This window comes from Carcharodon carcharias, chromosome 6, assembly GCF_017639515.1.
Source record: "Carcharodon carcharias isolate sCarCar2 chromosome 6, sCarCar2.pri, whole genome shotgun sequence".
NCBI classification, from domain to species: domain Eukaryota; kingdom Metazoa; phylum Chordata; class Chondrichthyes; order Lamniformes; family Lamnidae; genus Carcharodon; species Carcharodon carcharias.
The window spans coordinates 183,750,623-183,766,348 of NC_054472.1; the positions used below are offsets into that span (position 1 = coordinate 183,750,623).

Here is a 15,726-nt window from a genome sequence, read left to right on the forward strand (position 1 = left end):
CCTGGATTCCTGTGATACCAGAATATGGACAAGAATAGGACATTCAGCCCCTCTAGTCTGTTCCACCATTCAATTCCATTGTGGATGATCTGAATCTTAACTCCATCAATCCATTTTGGTTCCATAACCCTTAATATCCTTCCGTACCAAAAATGTATTGATTTAAGTTTTGACATTTTCAATTGAGCCCCCCCAACCAGCCTTGAGAGATTTTTGGGCTAGAGAGTTCCAGGTTTCCACTATCCTTTGTGTGAAGAAGTGTTCACTGATGTCACCCCTGAACAGCCTAGCTCTAATTTTAAGACTCTTACCTTCTTTTGGACTCAGACTAAAAACTGATGGCCAATTGGGGGTTGGGGGGGGGTGGGGTTTGGGGATTGTAAATTAAATTCACTACTTTAAATAATGAGATTGATGGTCTTATTACATGGCTGCCGCTCTTCAATAACATAGGAACAGGAGAAGGCCATTCAGCCCCTCAAGCCTGCTCTGCCATTAATTGAGATAGGAACATGGAAGCATAGTAGGAGAAGGCCATTTGGCCCACCGAGCCTGCTCTGCCATTCAATTAGATCATGGCTGATCATCTACCTCCACACCATTTATCCACGCTATCGCCATATCCCTTGATGTCATTAGCATCTAGAAATCTATTGATTTCTATCCAGAACATGCTCAATGATTGAGCTTCCACAGCCCTCTGGGGTAGAGAATTCCAAAGATTCACCACCCCCTGAGTGAAGAAATTTCTCCTCATCTCAGTCTTAAATGGCTTACCCCTTATTCTGAGACTGTGCCCTCTGGCTCTAGACTCACCAGCCAGGGAAAACATCCAATCCACACCTACTCTGTAAGAATTTTTGCAAGTATCAATAAGATCACCTCTCATTCTTCGAAACTCTAGAGAATACAGGCCCAGTTTCCTCAATCTCTCCTCATAAGTCAATCCCGCCATCCTGGGGATTAGTCAAGCCTCCATTGCACTCCCTCTATGGCAAGTATATCCTTCGATAGATAAGGAGATCGTGACTGACCTGAGATCTAACTCCACATACCTGTCTTTTCCCCATATCCCTTCATACCTTTAGAATACCAAAGTATATTTACCTTAGATTTAAAATGAACAACTGACTCAGCATTAATTGCTGTTTGTGAAAGTGAGTTTCAGACTCTACCACCCTTTGTGCGTAATTTCACTCCTGAAACCTGTGACTCTAACTTTTAGAACATGCCCCCCAAAGCTAGATTCCCAAACCAGCGGAAATACTTTTTCTCTCTCTACCCTTAATATCTTGAAAATGTTGGTCAAACCACTTCTTAACCTTCTCAATCGCAGCAAATACAATTCCAGTTTAGGCACACCTAAAAATAAGGCTTATATTTCACCACATTTCTATTTTTCTTTAGTTCTGATGAAGAGTCATACGGACTCGAAACATTAACTCTGTCTTCCTTTCCACAGATGCTGTCAGACCTGCTGAGTTTTTCCGGCAATTTTTGTTTTTGTTTCAGAGTTCCAGCATCCGCAGTGTTTTGCTTTTACCTAAAAATAAGGTGTCAACCTGGTGAAGCTTCAACACAGGACTACTTGTGTACCAAACAGCAGAAGCAGCAAATGTTAGACAGAACTAAGCGATTCCACAACCAATGGATCAGATCTAAGCTCCGCTCCTGCCACATCCCAGCCGTGAACGGTGGTGGTGGGCAATTGGAGGAAGGAACTACTCAAACTTCTCCATCCTCAATGATGGAGGGGCCCAGCACATCAGTGCAAGAGAAAAGGATGAGGCATTTGCAACAATCTTCAGCCAGAAGTGCCGAGTGGATGATCCATCTCAGCCTTGTCCGGTGGTCCCCAGCATCACAGGTGCCAGTCTTCAGCCAACTCGATTCACTCCATCAGGTTTTATTCTTTATTGACTTGTTTTTAGTGGCCATTTCGGAGGACATTTAAGAGTCAACCACATTGCTGTGGGTCTGGAGTCATGTAGGTCAGACCAGGTAAGGACAGCAGGTTTCCTGCCCTAAAGGGCATTAGAAAACCAGATGGGTTTTTACGACAATCGACGTGGTGATCATTAGACTTTTAATTCCAGTGTTTTGTCTTAATTGAATTCAAGTTCCACCATCTGCCATGGTCTCTGGATCATTAGTCTAATGACACTACCACTAGGCTACTGCCTCCCCCAAACGTGGGGAAATAATTCAGGGAAGTGTGAGGTTATTCAATTTGGTCATAAGAATAGAAAAGCAAAATACTTTTTAAAAGGTGTGAAACTTGCAAATGTTGATGTTCAGAGGGACTCATGCAAGAAACACACAAAGTTTGCACACAGGTACAGCAAGCAATTAGGAAGGCAAAGAGCATGTTGGTCTTTGTTGCAAGGGGATTGGCATACAAAAAAGAAGCTTTGCTACTGTTGTACAGGGTTTTAGTGAGACCACATCTGGAGTACTGTGTGCAGTTTTGGTTTCCATATTTATGGAAGGATATACTTACATTGGAGGTGGTATAGCGAAGGCTCACTAGATCGGTCCCTAGGATGAGAGATTGTCCTTTTAAGAAAGGCTGAGTAAATTGGGTCTATATTCTCCAGAGTTCAGAAGAATGAGAGGAGATATTGTTGGCACACACAAAATTCTGAAGGGGCTTGACAGGGTAGACACTGAGAGGTTGTTTACCCTTGGTTGGGAATCTAGAATATGGGAGCACAGTCTCTGAATAAGGGGCCAATCATTTATTACTGAGATGAGAAGAAATTTCTTCACTCAAAGTGTTGCAAATCTTTGAAATTCTCTACCCCAGAGGACTGTGCATGCTCCAGTGTTGACATAAAAAAATCCTATTGCACTATTTTGAAGAAGAACTGGGAGTTTTCCCAGTGTCCTGGGCAATATTTATCCTTCATCCGGTATCACTAAAACAAATTATCTGGTCATTATCATATTGCTGTTTGTGGGAGCTTGCTGTGTATATATTGGCTGCCACGGTTCATACATTACAACAGTGGCTACATTTCAAAAGTCCTTCTTTGGTTATAAGGCATTTTGGGACACCCTGTAGTCATGAAAGGTTCTATATAAATGCAATCTTTTAAAATATATATTCCAGCCCCTTTGCAATTAAGGCCAATCGACATCTCAGCAACCATAGCATTTGAATTATTGCCAGGGATAAACCATGGTATTGTACAAGTGTGTCAAATTAGTAGCATGTAGAACTATAGATGTCTTGTAAATTAGGGGAAATGTAGTGGTAATCCTGAGGCCAGGCTAATGTGCTGGGGACATGGGTTCAAATCCCACCATGGCAGCTGGTGGAATTTAAATTCAATTCAAAAATCTGGAATATAAAGCTAGCCTTAGCAATGGTAACCATTGTCATCAATTGTTAGAAAGTCCCATCTGGTTCACGAATGTCCTTTAGGGGAGGAAATCTGGCATCCTTACTCGAGACCCACTGCAATGTGATTGACTCTTAACTGCCCTCTGAAATGGCCTAGCAAGCCAATCAGATCAAGGGCAAAGAGGGATGGGCAATGCTGGCCTTACCAGTGATGCACATGTCTCGTGACAGACAAAAAAATCAAATATCTTTCCCATCCGGCATTTGCACTTTCGCAAAAAGTTGCCTTAAGCGTTGTCAGCTTGTAGCAGCTAAAAGTGGTTGAATAACATTTAATTATCCTTCTACGACTTTAATTATGGCTAAACTGGTGACTCAATCAAATGATCCAAAGTGGGTGTAACATGCTGCTTAAAATACTTTGTAATCTAAAGTAATACTTCACAATTTCTGACCACTTCACCAGATGTTTGAATGAGGCTTCCAGTGTTATTTATTTAATTGCATTTAAGTTCGTTTTGCTGGGAAGAACGGAGAGAGATAATATAAAATGAAAGGTACAATTCCAAAGTGGCCACAGGAGCTGAGAGACCTGGCTGCATCAATCATTGAAAGTGGCAGGAAAGGTTGAGAGCAGGTTGTTTTTCTTATATTTGTTCATGGGCATTGCTGGCTAGGGCAGCATTTATTGCCCTTGTTCAGAGGGCATTTAAGAGTCAACCACATTGCTGTGGGTCTGGAGTCACATGTAGGCCAAACCAGGTAAGGATGACAGATTTCCTTCTCTAAAGGACATTAGTGAATCAGATGGGTTTTTACAACAATCAGCAATAGCTTCATGATCATCATTAGATTTTTAATTCCAGATATTTATTAATTAATTTCACCATCTGCTATGGTGGGATTCGAACCCAGGTCCCCAGAGCATTTCCCTGGGCCTATGGATTACTAGCCCAGTGACAATACCACTGCACCACAACGTCCCCTTGGGTTAATAACGCTAGAGCATCCTAGGCTTTATTGATAGGGGCATCAAGTACCAAAGCAAGCAAATTACTTTAAACCTGTACAAAACACTAGTTTGACTACGTCCCAGTTCTGGGTGCTGCACTTCAGGAAGGATGTGGAGGCATCAGAGAGAGTGCAGAAAAGATTCACGAGAATGGTTCCAGGGACGAGGAACTTCAATAATGTAAGATATATTGGGAGTGTTTTCCTTGGACAGGAGAAAGGTAAGAGGAGATTTGATAGAGGTATTCAAAATCATGAGGGGTCTGGACAGAGTCAGGGGGGCACTACGGCTGAAGCACATGGGAGTGCTGCTCTGGCTCCTCCAACCGGGGCCCAGGAGAAGGGTTGTGTAGATGGTTCCAAACACTGGGGCTCGGGGGGCTATGGGGGCCTGGGCTCAGTGTTTTAAATGGAGTTTTAGTCATACACTCTGAACAGCTGGAGCTTAGGACCTGACAGGTCAGCTTTAACAAAAGATCGGAGCATTCAGGCTGAGATCTCTGATGTTTTGAAGCCAATCTGTCAGGTCAGCTTTACTCTTTGCTGCACTGTTATTGGGGGAGGGGGTCGGGGAGTGGGGAGGAAGGGGTGTTGTGGTGGGGGGTGGGGGGGGGGTGTGGAGAGGGGAGCTGGGGTTGGGGAGAGGGGAGAGGCAGTTGGGGGTGGTGGGGGACAGGGATTGAGGATGTTGGGGAGGTTTGGGGGAGGGATGGGGAGGAGGTTGGAGAGGGTTGGGGTGGAGGGGGAGGTTGGGGGAGGGTGGGGTCTGGAGGTTTGGGAGGGTAGAGGGACTATGGGTGGGCGAGGTTGTTGGAGGGACAGGCGAGAAAGAAGTTGATTGCAGGGGGAGCACTAATATTTTTCACTTAAAAAGCCCAGTTTTACTGACTTTTGGGGACTCCAATGATTAATATATAAGAAAACAGTGTAATAGCAGATTTAGAAATGGTATAGCCAACACATTTCCTTAGAGCTCTGGCACCTCAAAATTTGGCACTACACCCCTGGGCAGAGTGGATAGGGAGAAACTGTTCCCATTGGTGGAATGATTCAGAGCTAGATTGCACAGCTTAAGGTGACTGGCAAAAGAATCAACAGTGACATGAGGAAAAAACTCTTTCACACAGCGAGTGGTTAGGATCTGGAATTCACTGTCTGAGGCTGTTGTGGAGGCAGGGTCAATTAAGGTTTTCAAAGGGGAATTGGTTAATCATCCGAAAAGGAAAAACGTGCAGGGCTACAGGAGGAAGGTAGCAGAGTGGCACTAGGTGAATTGCTCCCGCAGAGGACCAGCACAGACACAATGGGCCAAATGGCCTCCATTTGCGCTGTAACCAGTCCACAAATTCTCCAGCTGCAGTGGTGGGATTTGAACTCATGCCTCTAGGTCATTAATGTAGGCCTTTGGATTACTAGATTAATAATATAACCACTATGCCACCATATAGGGCAAGGTCTCACTTTGTGGCTTTGGCACCCTTATCCCTAGAATTTGGAAAATCAGCATCAGCAATTCTAGAGGTGAAAGCTGTCAGGAGACGAGAATCAAAATGGACAAGCAATTGAAAAAAGCAATGTAAAATTTTTAAAAAGTGAAACAAACTGATTGGTATATAGCGATTTTTTTCAACAAGAAGGGAGGCACATGGGAACACCAGCACCTGCAAGTTCCCCTCCAAGCCACTCACCATCTTGACTTGGAAATATATCGCCGTTCCTTCACTGTCGCTGGGTCAAAATCCTGGAACTCCCTCCCTAACAGCACTGTGGGTGTACCTACAACACAGGGACTGCAGCGGTTCAAGAAGGCAGCTCACCATCACCTTCTCAAGGGCAACTAGGGATGGGCAATAAATGCTGGCTCTGCCAGTGTGCTCACATTCCATGAATTAATTTAAAAAAAATTAAAGCATATTCTCCCTTTAAATCAATGCAATTTTTAATATTAGCATTTTCATTATTGGAAACTGGTTCAATAACCAAATATACTGGAATCTAAAAGCTCCCTCCCTCGCACACTTATTAGAATTGGAATTTATGTTGTAATTAAATTAATTTTGTAAACACCATACATTGTATAATTGTAAAAAATAAAATGAACAGTCACTTTTGAAGGCTGGATAATAATCAAAAATATTTCTGTACCCGAAAATCAGTTATACAATTGATATAATATATATTACATTACAACACAAATCCCATCTGGGAGTTTATAGCTCCTGGTGTTTTGATGATTGAATCGGCTAGACCAACACTGAAAATGGTAAAATATGAAAGGGCAATTTGGATAGAATTGCCAAGAAGTTCCATAAAGAGAGATGCGTAAAGGAACAAAAAAATGCATATGGGAGAATATCACTGTTACTTGAGGGAGAAGGAGAGAGACATAGCGGTACACAGGAACATAGGGAAGAATCTTCCCATTGGCAAGTGGGGGAGGGGCCTGCTCACCGATGCATAAGATGACGCAGAATGATGTAGGCCGGGCGTCCTGACATCACCGCGCGTCATTTAGATTTTCAGTTCGGCCGCCGAACTGTCAACTGCCTATTAAGGCCATTTAAAACCTAATTAATTCAATTTAATGAGCTGCTTGTCCAACCTTAAGGTTGTCGGGCAGGTGAAGAGCCCAAGAGGCCTTGGCATTTTTCATGAAACCTCATCCACGGGCGGGATGAGGTTTCATGAAGTGTTTTAAAATCTAATAAAAATTTATACATTTATTCTTGGACACGTCCCAGCTCATGTGATTGTGTCACTTGAGGGGACATGCTTTATAAGTGTTAAAGACCTTTATTTAAAACTTTAGCACTGAAACAAATCTTCCTGAAGCATCTCTGTGCCTCGGGGAGATCTCTGCGCTCTTTCACTCTCAGCGCTTCCGGACAAGCGTCACGCTGGGCAGGCCTTAATTGGCCCACCCACGTAAAATGGCGGCACGTCCCCGATGGAGGCGACGTTTCTGGCCGTAGGAGCAGGAGAAGGCCATTCAGCCCATCAAGCTAGATCATGGCTGACCATCTACCTCAACGCCACATCCCCCCCGCTCTCCCCATATCTCTTGATGTCATTAGTGTCCAGGAATCTCTCGATTTCTGTCTTCAACATGCTCAATGATTCAGCTTTCACGGCCCTCTTGGGTAGAGAATTCACCACCCACTGAGTGAAGAAATTCCTCATCATATCAGTCTTAAATGGCTTACCCCTTATTCTGAGACTGTTTCCCCTGGTCGTAGGCTCACCAGCCAAGAGAAACATCCGATCCACATCTACACTGTCACATCCTATTAGAATTGTGTGTGTCTCAAAGAGGTCACCTCTCGTTCTTTAAAACTCTAGAGAATATAGGACGAGTCTCCTCAATCTCTCTTCATAAGAGAATCCTGTCACCCCCAGGGGTTAGTCTGATGAACTCCGTTGCACTCCCTTGATTTAGATCTTGACTTTAAGCAATAATAGACAGATTTTTGATCAGTAAGGGAATCAAGGGTTATGGGGAAAAGGCAGGAGAGTAGAATTGAGAATTATCAGATCAGCCATGATCTCATCGAATGCCGGAGCAGACCCGATGGGCTGAATGGCCTACTTCTGCTCCTACGTCGAATGGTCTTATGTAAAATGATGGAACAGCGAGTTGGCAGTCTGTATTACATTCCTCCCCATCAGCGAAAATAAAAAGCAGGAGAGATGTAAAAGTAGTTGCGAGCTCACTGTTTCCTCGTTTTATGTTATTGCTTCAAAGTTAATATAGGAACAGGAGGAGGCCATTCAGCCCCTTGAGCCAGTTCCACCATTCAGCTAGAAGATGACTAAACTTCATTTACCTGCCTTGGTTCCCTAATCCTTAATACCCCGCTTAACAAAAGTCTATCGATCTCAGTTTTGAAATTTTTACTTGGGCCCCAAACCTCAAAAGTAAATTTGAATTATTTTAATAGGTTCCCCTTCACGGATTAACTGCTGTTAAAAACCACAGATTTATTGTTTGATCCAGGTGTTTTGCTCTCAGTCTGGTCCTCCCTACGGAAAACGCCGGGTGGATTGCAAATACACAAAAAACTTCGTTGCCAAGCCTTGCCAAATGGAAACCCCCGTTCTGAAAACCTCAATATTTCCCCTTCCACCTGTTGGCGATGCTGTGATCGGCCTATAGAAAGATTACAATGTTAAAAACCTTGTCACAACGTTAGACAATGGACTGGATTTTGTGCCCCAACTACCCAAATCAGGGGATTTGAATGCTGGGAGGGGGGGCGTGTAAAATCCAACGGCTGGCCTTCCCCACTGCATACCCGTCTCCCTGCCCATGACTTGTCCGAAATTTTCCGCAAAGCGGGGCATGCTTTGGGCTGCCCACCCAAATTAATGGTCACTTAAGTACCTCATCCCACCCACGCAGTCCTCCCACCACCCCCCACCCCCCACCCGCCAGTGTTTTATATGCGGCCGATGGAAGCCTTCATTCCATGCAGGATGCCCGGAAACTTTAACCCATCAGAGGAAACCCCCATCAAATGTCGCCCTCTCCACTTTAACCCTCCCTCCTGGCCTTTTGAACCTGGCCCACAATCCTCCCTCCCCTGACCCCGGGCCAACCTGGGCTTCCCCCGGTGTGGTAGGACTGCCTGTAGTACCAGCAGTGGCCACCATTCTCGCCTGGCGCTGCCGGGGCTACAGAATTCCCAGACATCTGATTGGCCGGCAGCTCTCCAAGGTGGGACATCCTCCAGAAAGAGGGGGCGGAAGTCTCGCCTCAAAGCAATTAGCGCTGCTCCCAGTGGGCACTTGAGGAAAAACTTTATCACCCCAGCGGGTGATGGGCACCTGGAATTCACGGCCTAAGTTGGTGGTTGAGGCCACTAAAAAGGTACCTGAATCTGCACCTGAAGTGCTGTAACCTTAAGGTTATGGACCAGGGGCTGGGAAGTTGTAAAGACCCATCTGGTTCATTAATGTCCTTTAGGGAGGGAAATCTGCCGTCTTTACCTGGTCTGCCCTACATGTGACCCAGACCCACAGCAATGTGGTTGACTCTCAAATGCCCTCTGAAATGGCCCAGCGAGCCGCTCAGTTGTGGCAGTTAGGGATGGGCAACAGATGCTGGCCTTACCAGAGACGCCCACATCCCATGGGAGAACTTTTTAAAAAGTGGGATTAAAAACGATCGGCTAGTTTCTTTTTTTTTTCTTCTCTCTTTTATTTTTTTGTCCGGTGCAGACACAGTGGGCAGGATGGCCACTTTCTGTGCTGTAACTTTTCCATGCTCCTAGGTTAAATTGTGGTGGGGTCATCGCTGGCATCGTGGGTGCTACCAGCACCGACTTTGAGCCAGGGGCAGAGGTGGGGACCACAGTGCTCTGTAAAATCCCCCAAAACTGGCCCTGTATTTCGGCCCTGTATCTGAGGTGACAGCCTTGAATTTCAACTGCAGGGGTACGGGATGACAGTGCGAGAGCGTGTAAACTCAGATCTCAGAGTCTCAATATGAGGACGGGAGTCAGGCCTATGCCTGAAATTGTGCGGATGGTTTGGGAAAGATTTTCTACGTTGAAGCAGCAACTAGACTTTATTAAAAAAAATACTTCGTTTGCTGGAAAGCACCTTGGGACACCCTGAGATTGTGAAAGATGACATAGCACAGTGCTAACAGCACAGTGGGTGCACCTACACCACACGGACTGCAGCGGTTCAAGAAGGCGGCTCACCACCACCTTCTCAAGGGCAATTAGGGATGGGTAATAAATGCTGGCCCATTTAAAAATGCAAATTGCAAGGTGATTGGTACAGCGGTGGAACACAATCTTTCTTTTGTTCATTTAAGTAATTAATAAACTGCCTCTTTCTTTCAACTTTAGGTTGTTTTTGCCACCAATTAAGTGGTGGTAATGATGGTTGCAAAATACTGTGTGTAGCTTTGGTCTCCTTATTTAAGGAAGGTTGTAAATGTATTGGAGGCGGTTCAGAGGAGGTTTACTAGATTGATACCTGGAATGAGTGGGTTGTCTTATGTGGAAAGGTTGGACAGACTGGGCTTGTTTCCACTGGAGTTTAGAAGAGTGAGGGGTGATTTGATTGAAGTATACAAGATCCTGAACGGCCTTGACAAGGTGGATGTGGAAAGGATGTTTCCTCTTGTGGGTGAGTCCAGAACAAGGGGGCACGGTTTTAAAATTAGGGATCACCCTTTTAGGACAGAGATGAGGAGAATTTTTTCTCTGAGGGTTGTGCGACTTTGGAACTCTCGGCCTCAGAAGGTGGTGGAGGTGGGGTCACTGAATATTTTTAAGATGGAGGTAGATGGATTCTTGTTAGGCAAGGGAATCAAAGGTTATTGGGGTTAGATGGGAATGTGGGATTTAAAACACAAACAGATCAGCCATGATCTTATTGAATGGCGGAACAGGCTCAAAGGGCTGAATAGCCTAATTCTGCTCCCATTTCAAATGTTTGTATGTATCCAGGTCCACCTTATATCTGCACTTAGAGGTCACAAAAGGATTTTTTTGTTGATAATTTAGTACATTGAATAAAACTTAAATATCAATCTGTTTTTCCGAATGAATCCAGCACTGATCTCTGAATCGCTAATAAATTACTCACCATTGACCAGAAAGTGTACTGGGCTAGCCATACAAATACTGTGGCTACAAGAGCAGGTCAGAGGCTAGGAATCGTGCAATGAGTAACTATCCTTCTGACTCCCCAAAGCCTGTCCACCAACTACAAGGCACAGTTCAGGAGTGTGATGGATTACTCTCCAATTGCCTGAATGAGTGCAGCTCCCACTACTCTCAAGAAGCTCGATACCATCCAGGACAAAACAGCCCTGAAGGTACCCCATCGACCAACTTAAACATCCACTCCCTTCACTGCCTACACACAGTGGCAGCAGTGTGTACCATCTGTAAGATGCACTGCAACAACTCACCAAGCCTCCTTAATCAATATCTTCCAAACCCACAGCCTCTACCACCTAGAAGGACAAGGGCAGCAGATAGATGGGAACACCACCACCTGGAAGTTCCCCTTCAAGTCACTTACCATCCTGACTTGGAAATATATCACTGTTCCTTCACTGTCACTGGGTCAAAATCCTGGAACTCCGTCTCTAACAGCACTGTGGGCGTACCTACACCACATGGACTGCAGCGGTTCTAGAAGGCAGCTCACCTCCACCTTCTCAAGGGCAATTAGGGATGGGCAATAAATGCTGGTCTAGCCAGCAGCACCCACATCCCATGAAGGAATAATAAACAAATAAATAATCTCACCCGTCCATCAATTCAATGCACCATCCAAATGGTGGGCATTCTGACTACAGATCCAACTGCAATGGGGAAGGTTTCTTCTGCATAGTTGCCTGTAATGACTGCCTTTCCCCCTATGGTGGTGTAGTGATGATATCAGCAGGTTAGTAACCCAGAGGCCCAGGATAATGCTCTGGGGACATGAGTTCAAGCCCTAACACAGCAGCTGGTGGAATTTAAATTCAGTTTATAAATCTGGAATTAAAAAACTAGCCTTGGTAATAGTGACAACAAAACCATTATTGATTGTCATAAAAGCACATCTGGTTCACTAATGCCCTTCAGGGAAGGAAATCTGCTGTCCTTACCTGGCCTGGGGGCTTGTGCCAAAATTGGGAGAGTTGTCTCATTCAAGATGGTAATGCCACTGAATGTCAAGAGTGATGGTTAGGCTCTCTCTTGTTGGAGATGGTCATTGCCTGGCACTTGTGTCGCATGTGTGTTACTTGCCACTTGTCAGCCCAAGCCTGGATATTGTCCAGGTCTTGCTGCATGTGGACATGGACTGCTTTAGTATCTGAAGAGTTGTGCATGGTGCTGAACATTGTACAATCATCAGCGAACATCCCCACTTCTAACCTTATGATGGAGGAAAGGTCATTGATGAAGCAGCTGAAGATGGTTGGACCGAGGACACTACCCTGCGGAACTCCTGCAGTGATGTCCTGGAGCTGAGATGATTGACCTGCTTCTACAGTGCCCCTTTTCATCCACTCAAGGGATGTGGGCATCACTGGCAAGACCAGCATTTATTGGTCATCCCTAATTGCCCTTGAGCAGGTGGTGGTGAGCCATCCACAACTGAGTGACTTGCCAGGCCATGAGAGGGCATTTAAGAGTCAAGCACATTTGCTGTGGGTCTGGAGTCACATGTAGGCCCGGCCAGATAAGGCCAGCAAGTTTCCTTTCCAATCGGGACATCAGTGAAGCATTTGGGTTTTTACATAAGTGCAGTAGTTTTGTGTATTTCATTCCAAATTTAATTAAATATATTTAAATTTCCCAGCTGCCGTGGTGGGATGTGAACTCATGCCTCGGGTCACCAGGCCTCTGGATTCCTAACATTACTACCAAGCTACCATCCTCATACTTGTCTCTTTTCACCCTCCTCGGAGTCCTTTCTCCATCTCCTCCCCCCTCTCCAATTTGCTTCCTCACACCCTGGCCTGTGAACCCTTGGAATAATCTTCACTCCTTCATGGGATTTTTTCTTCATTTTAAAAGTGTACTTAAGGTTGGGGCACCCCAACCACTCCCCCTTCATCCCTCCAATGAGGGCAAATGCCAAGCAGCCAGGGGGTTGGTGGGGAGTATTAGCCACACTGGCCAGTGTAACCATGTCCTCACCCCCACCCCAACCCAGTGAAAGAGCTTGTTGGACTGCAGGACCTTTGCTTGGCACCTTCTCTTCTCTAATCAGAAGCTTGTGGCAAACAGGTCTCACTCCAGGCCTTGAGCACATAATCCAGGCTGACACTCCCAGTGCTGTACTGAGGGAGTGCTGCACTGTTGGAAGTTCTGTCTTTCTGAGGAGATGTTCAATTGAGGCCCCACCTACGTGAATGTAAAAGATCCCACAGCCACTATTTGGAAGACAAGTAGGGGAAGTTCTCCCGGTGTCCTAGCTAATACCTAACCCTCAATCACATTGCTGTTTGTGGGAACTTGCTGGGTGCGAATTGGCCGTCACTAATTACAACAGTGACTACACTACAAAAGTACTTCAAATGCTGTAAAACGTATTGGGACATCCTGAGGTCTTGGAAGAAGCTTTATAAAGACAAGCTTCCTTCTCCCTCTCCTCACACCCCTTGGTTGCTGTGTCACTTCACTGGACTTCTCCCCTCCCCCCACATTTCTTATCCTGAACCACCCAATCCTGCTGACCTCCCAAACCCCAGTCCCTCCCCCTCCTCTCCAATCCTTTCTCTCTCTCTCTGGGCTCGTCCCTCGCATTTCCCTCCTCGCCCTCCCCGGTCGGGTTATCACCCCTCCTTCTACCCCTGCTTGACCCAAACATTCCACCTGCCCTTGACGTGCCTTTGCAATTTCAAAAAATTGTTTTAGATCAGTTATTGGCATATGGGAATTTCAATCGATTTCCTGGGTTAAGTCTGTGCTCAGCCTGTACAGCTTCTATGTGAGTTATCCCTCCTTTTCCCAGATCCCCACCGTGACATCCCCTTGGCAGATGTGACAGAAAATGTGATTGTACTTAAAAATCTAAATCTAACACTCCACAACTAGAACCACAAACTCCTTTAATTGCACCTCACTTGCCAAGCAGGCCACTGTGGTCATCACAGGCAATGCGGAACCCCAAGCAGTGAATTCAGAAGTGAGCAAAAAGTGATCTAATCAGAAAAAGGATAATTACACATTAACGCTTCTTTGGTATTTCTTTTGGACAGCGAGTACAGCGTAGTGTGACTGAGTTCCAGTTAATTTGAAAGTTTTGTAACAATTGGTAAAGTACGAGGAGTAAACCAGGTAACAAGGACACAGCTTAAATCTCCAGAAATGAGGACAATGTAGTGGATTCTGGTGTTAATCAGCAGCACATTCTGAACAGGCCACTTTAAGAAGATAAGAAATGGGAGCAAGAGTAGGCCATACTAGGCCCCTTGAGCCTGCTCTGCCTTTCTATGAGACCATGGCTGATCCCCCACACCTTTTGAGGGCATAAATGATTATTTGAATAGAAACAATGTGCAGGGGTGCAGGGAAAAGGCAGGGCAATGCCGCTAAGTCATAATGCATATTTGGAGAGCCGCTGCAGACACAATGGGCCGACTGGCCTCCTTCTGTGCCGTTAAAACTCTGTGATCCTGTGAACTCCATTTTCCTGTCTGCTCCCCATATCCTTTGATAAGAAGAGCATAAGAAACACTTGATCTGTTACTTACTCGGAATTGACAACATTTTGAGCTGGTCACTCAATGCCAGTACAAGGTCTTGTGTTGCAGTGGGTAGCGTCCCTGCTTCTGAGCCAGAAGCTCCAGGTTCGAGCCCCACCCCAGGCCTCGATGACCAAGGAAGGTGCATTCATGGTCTGGCCAAACAGGTTGAGTATCAAACCTGCAAATCCTTCCAACACAGGCTGCTGGCAGGTGGTAAGAGTGGGAGAGATTCTTGTCAGCCATGTGATGGAAAGAAAGTTGGAGCCTCTACTATCACTATCCATAGCTCCAGGCTACAACATGCATCTAATGCCACACTAACTGCCAGTAAAGTATTTGAAAAAGGCAAGCCTGTGTGCATGTATTGTGAAAATTTTATTGTGTCTGTAGAGGCTGGAATTTTGGAGGTGGGACCCAGTTCGTTCCACCTTCGTCCCCTTTTGGTCATAAGAAGAAATTCCAGAGGTGGGACTGAATGGTTTGTGTGTCCATTGCCCCAATGTTAACCTTTGAAGAAACGGGGTGGAAGGAAAGGTGTTACTTGTTAGTTCCACCTCCTTTTCCTCCTAGTGTAAAATATGCCTCTCTGATGAAAAGCTATTGAACCAAAAGTGAGCAAAAAAAGAAAAAAAAATGTTCTATCTGTATTGATGCATGTGGGGAATTAGGTAAACTGCACATCTTTTATACATTCAGCTCTAAGGGTCACAGCTTTGGGCAAAAGATATCACATCTATGAACAACAGTTTGTAAGTGAATGAAGTCTTCATGAGTCAACTTTAATAAAGGCAATAAAAAGATTTTTAAAAGACTGGAGTACATTGTTCATGTTATTGCAAAATATGCAATTTTTCTTTTTTTTAAGTTTTCATTCAACCCTTATTTTGGACATTAGAAATTTCAGTTACTGAAAAAATGCCAGTGAAATAAATTCTCAAAAAGCATTTTAAGCAATGTTTAAGGAATTTACTGGACTAATTGCAGAGCAGATTGACAAATTTACATAGGAAAAATCCCATTTAAAGTTGTACAGAGGAATTTGTAACGGAAGTAGAAAATGTGTGGCAGGAAGTCAGGTTGTGCAGTCAGGGAGCATGTGTAGATATAAAATTTTTAATACATATAGACACAAGGCAATTGAAGCCTATCCTTTTGGCAGCCT

At 44.9% G+C, this 15,726-nt stretch overlaps 1 protein-coding gene across 1 annotated transcript in view; it reads right to left on the reverse strand.

Moving 5' to 3' along the window:
* laptm4b (lysosomal protein transmembrane 4 beta) overlaps positions 1-15,726 on the reverse strand; it is a 198,824-nt gene that overhangs the window by 162,816 nt on the left and 20,282 nt on the right. The window lies entirely within an intron of this gene.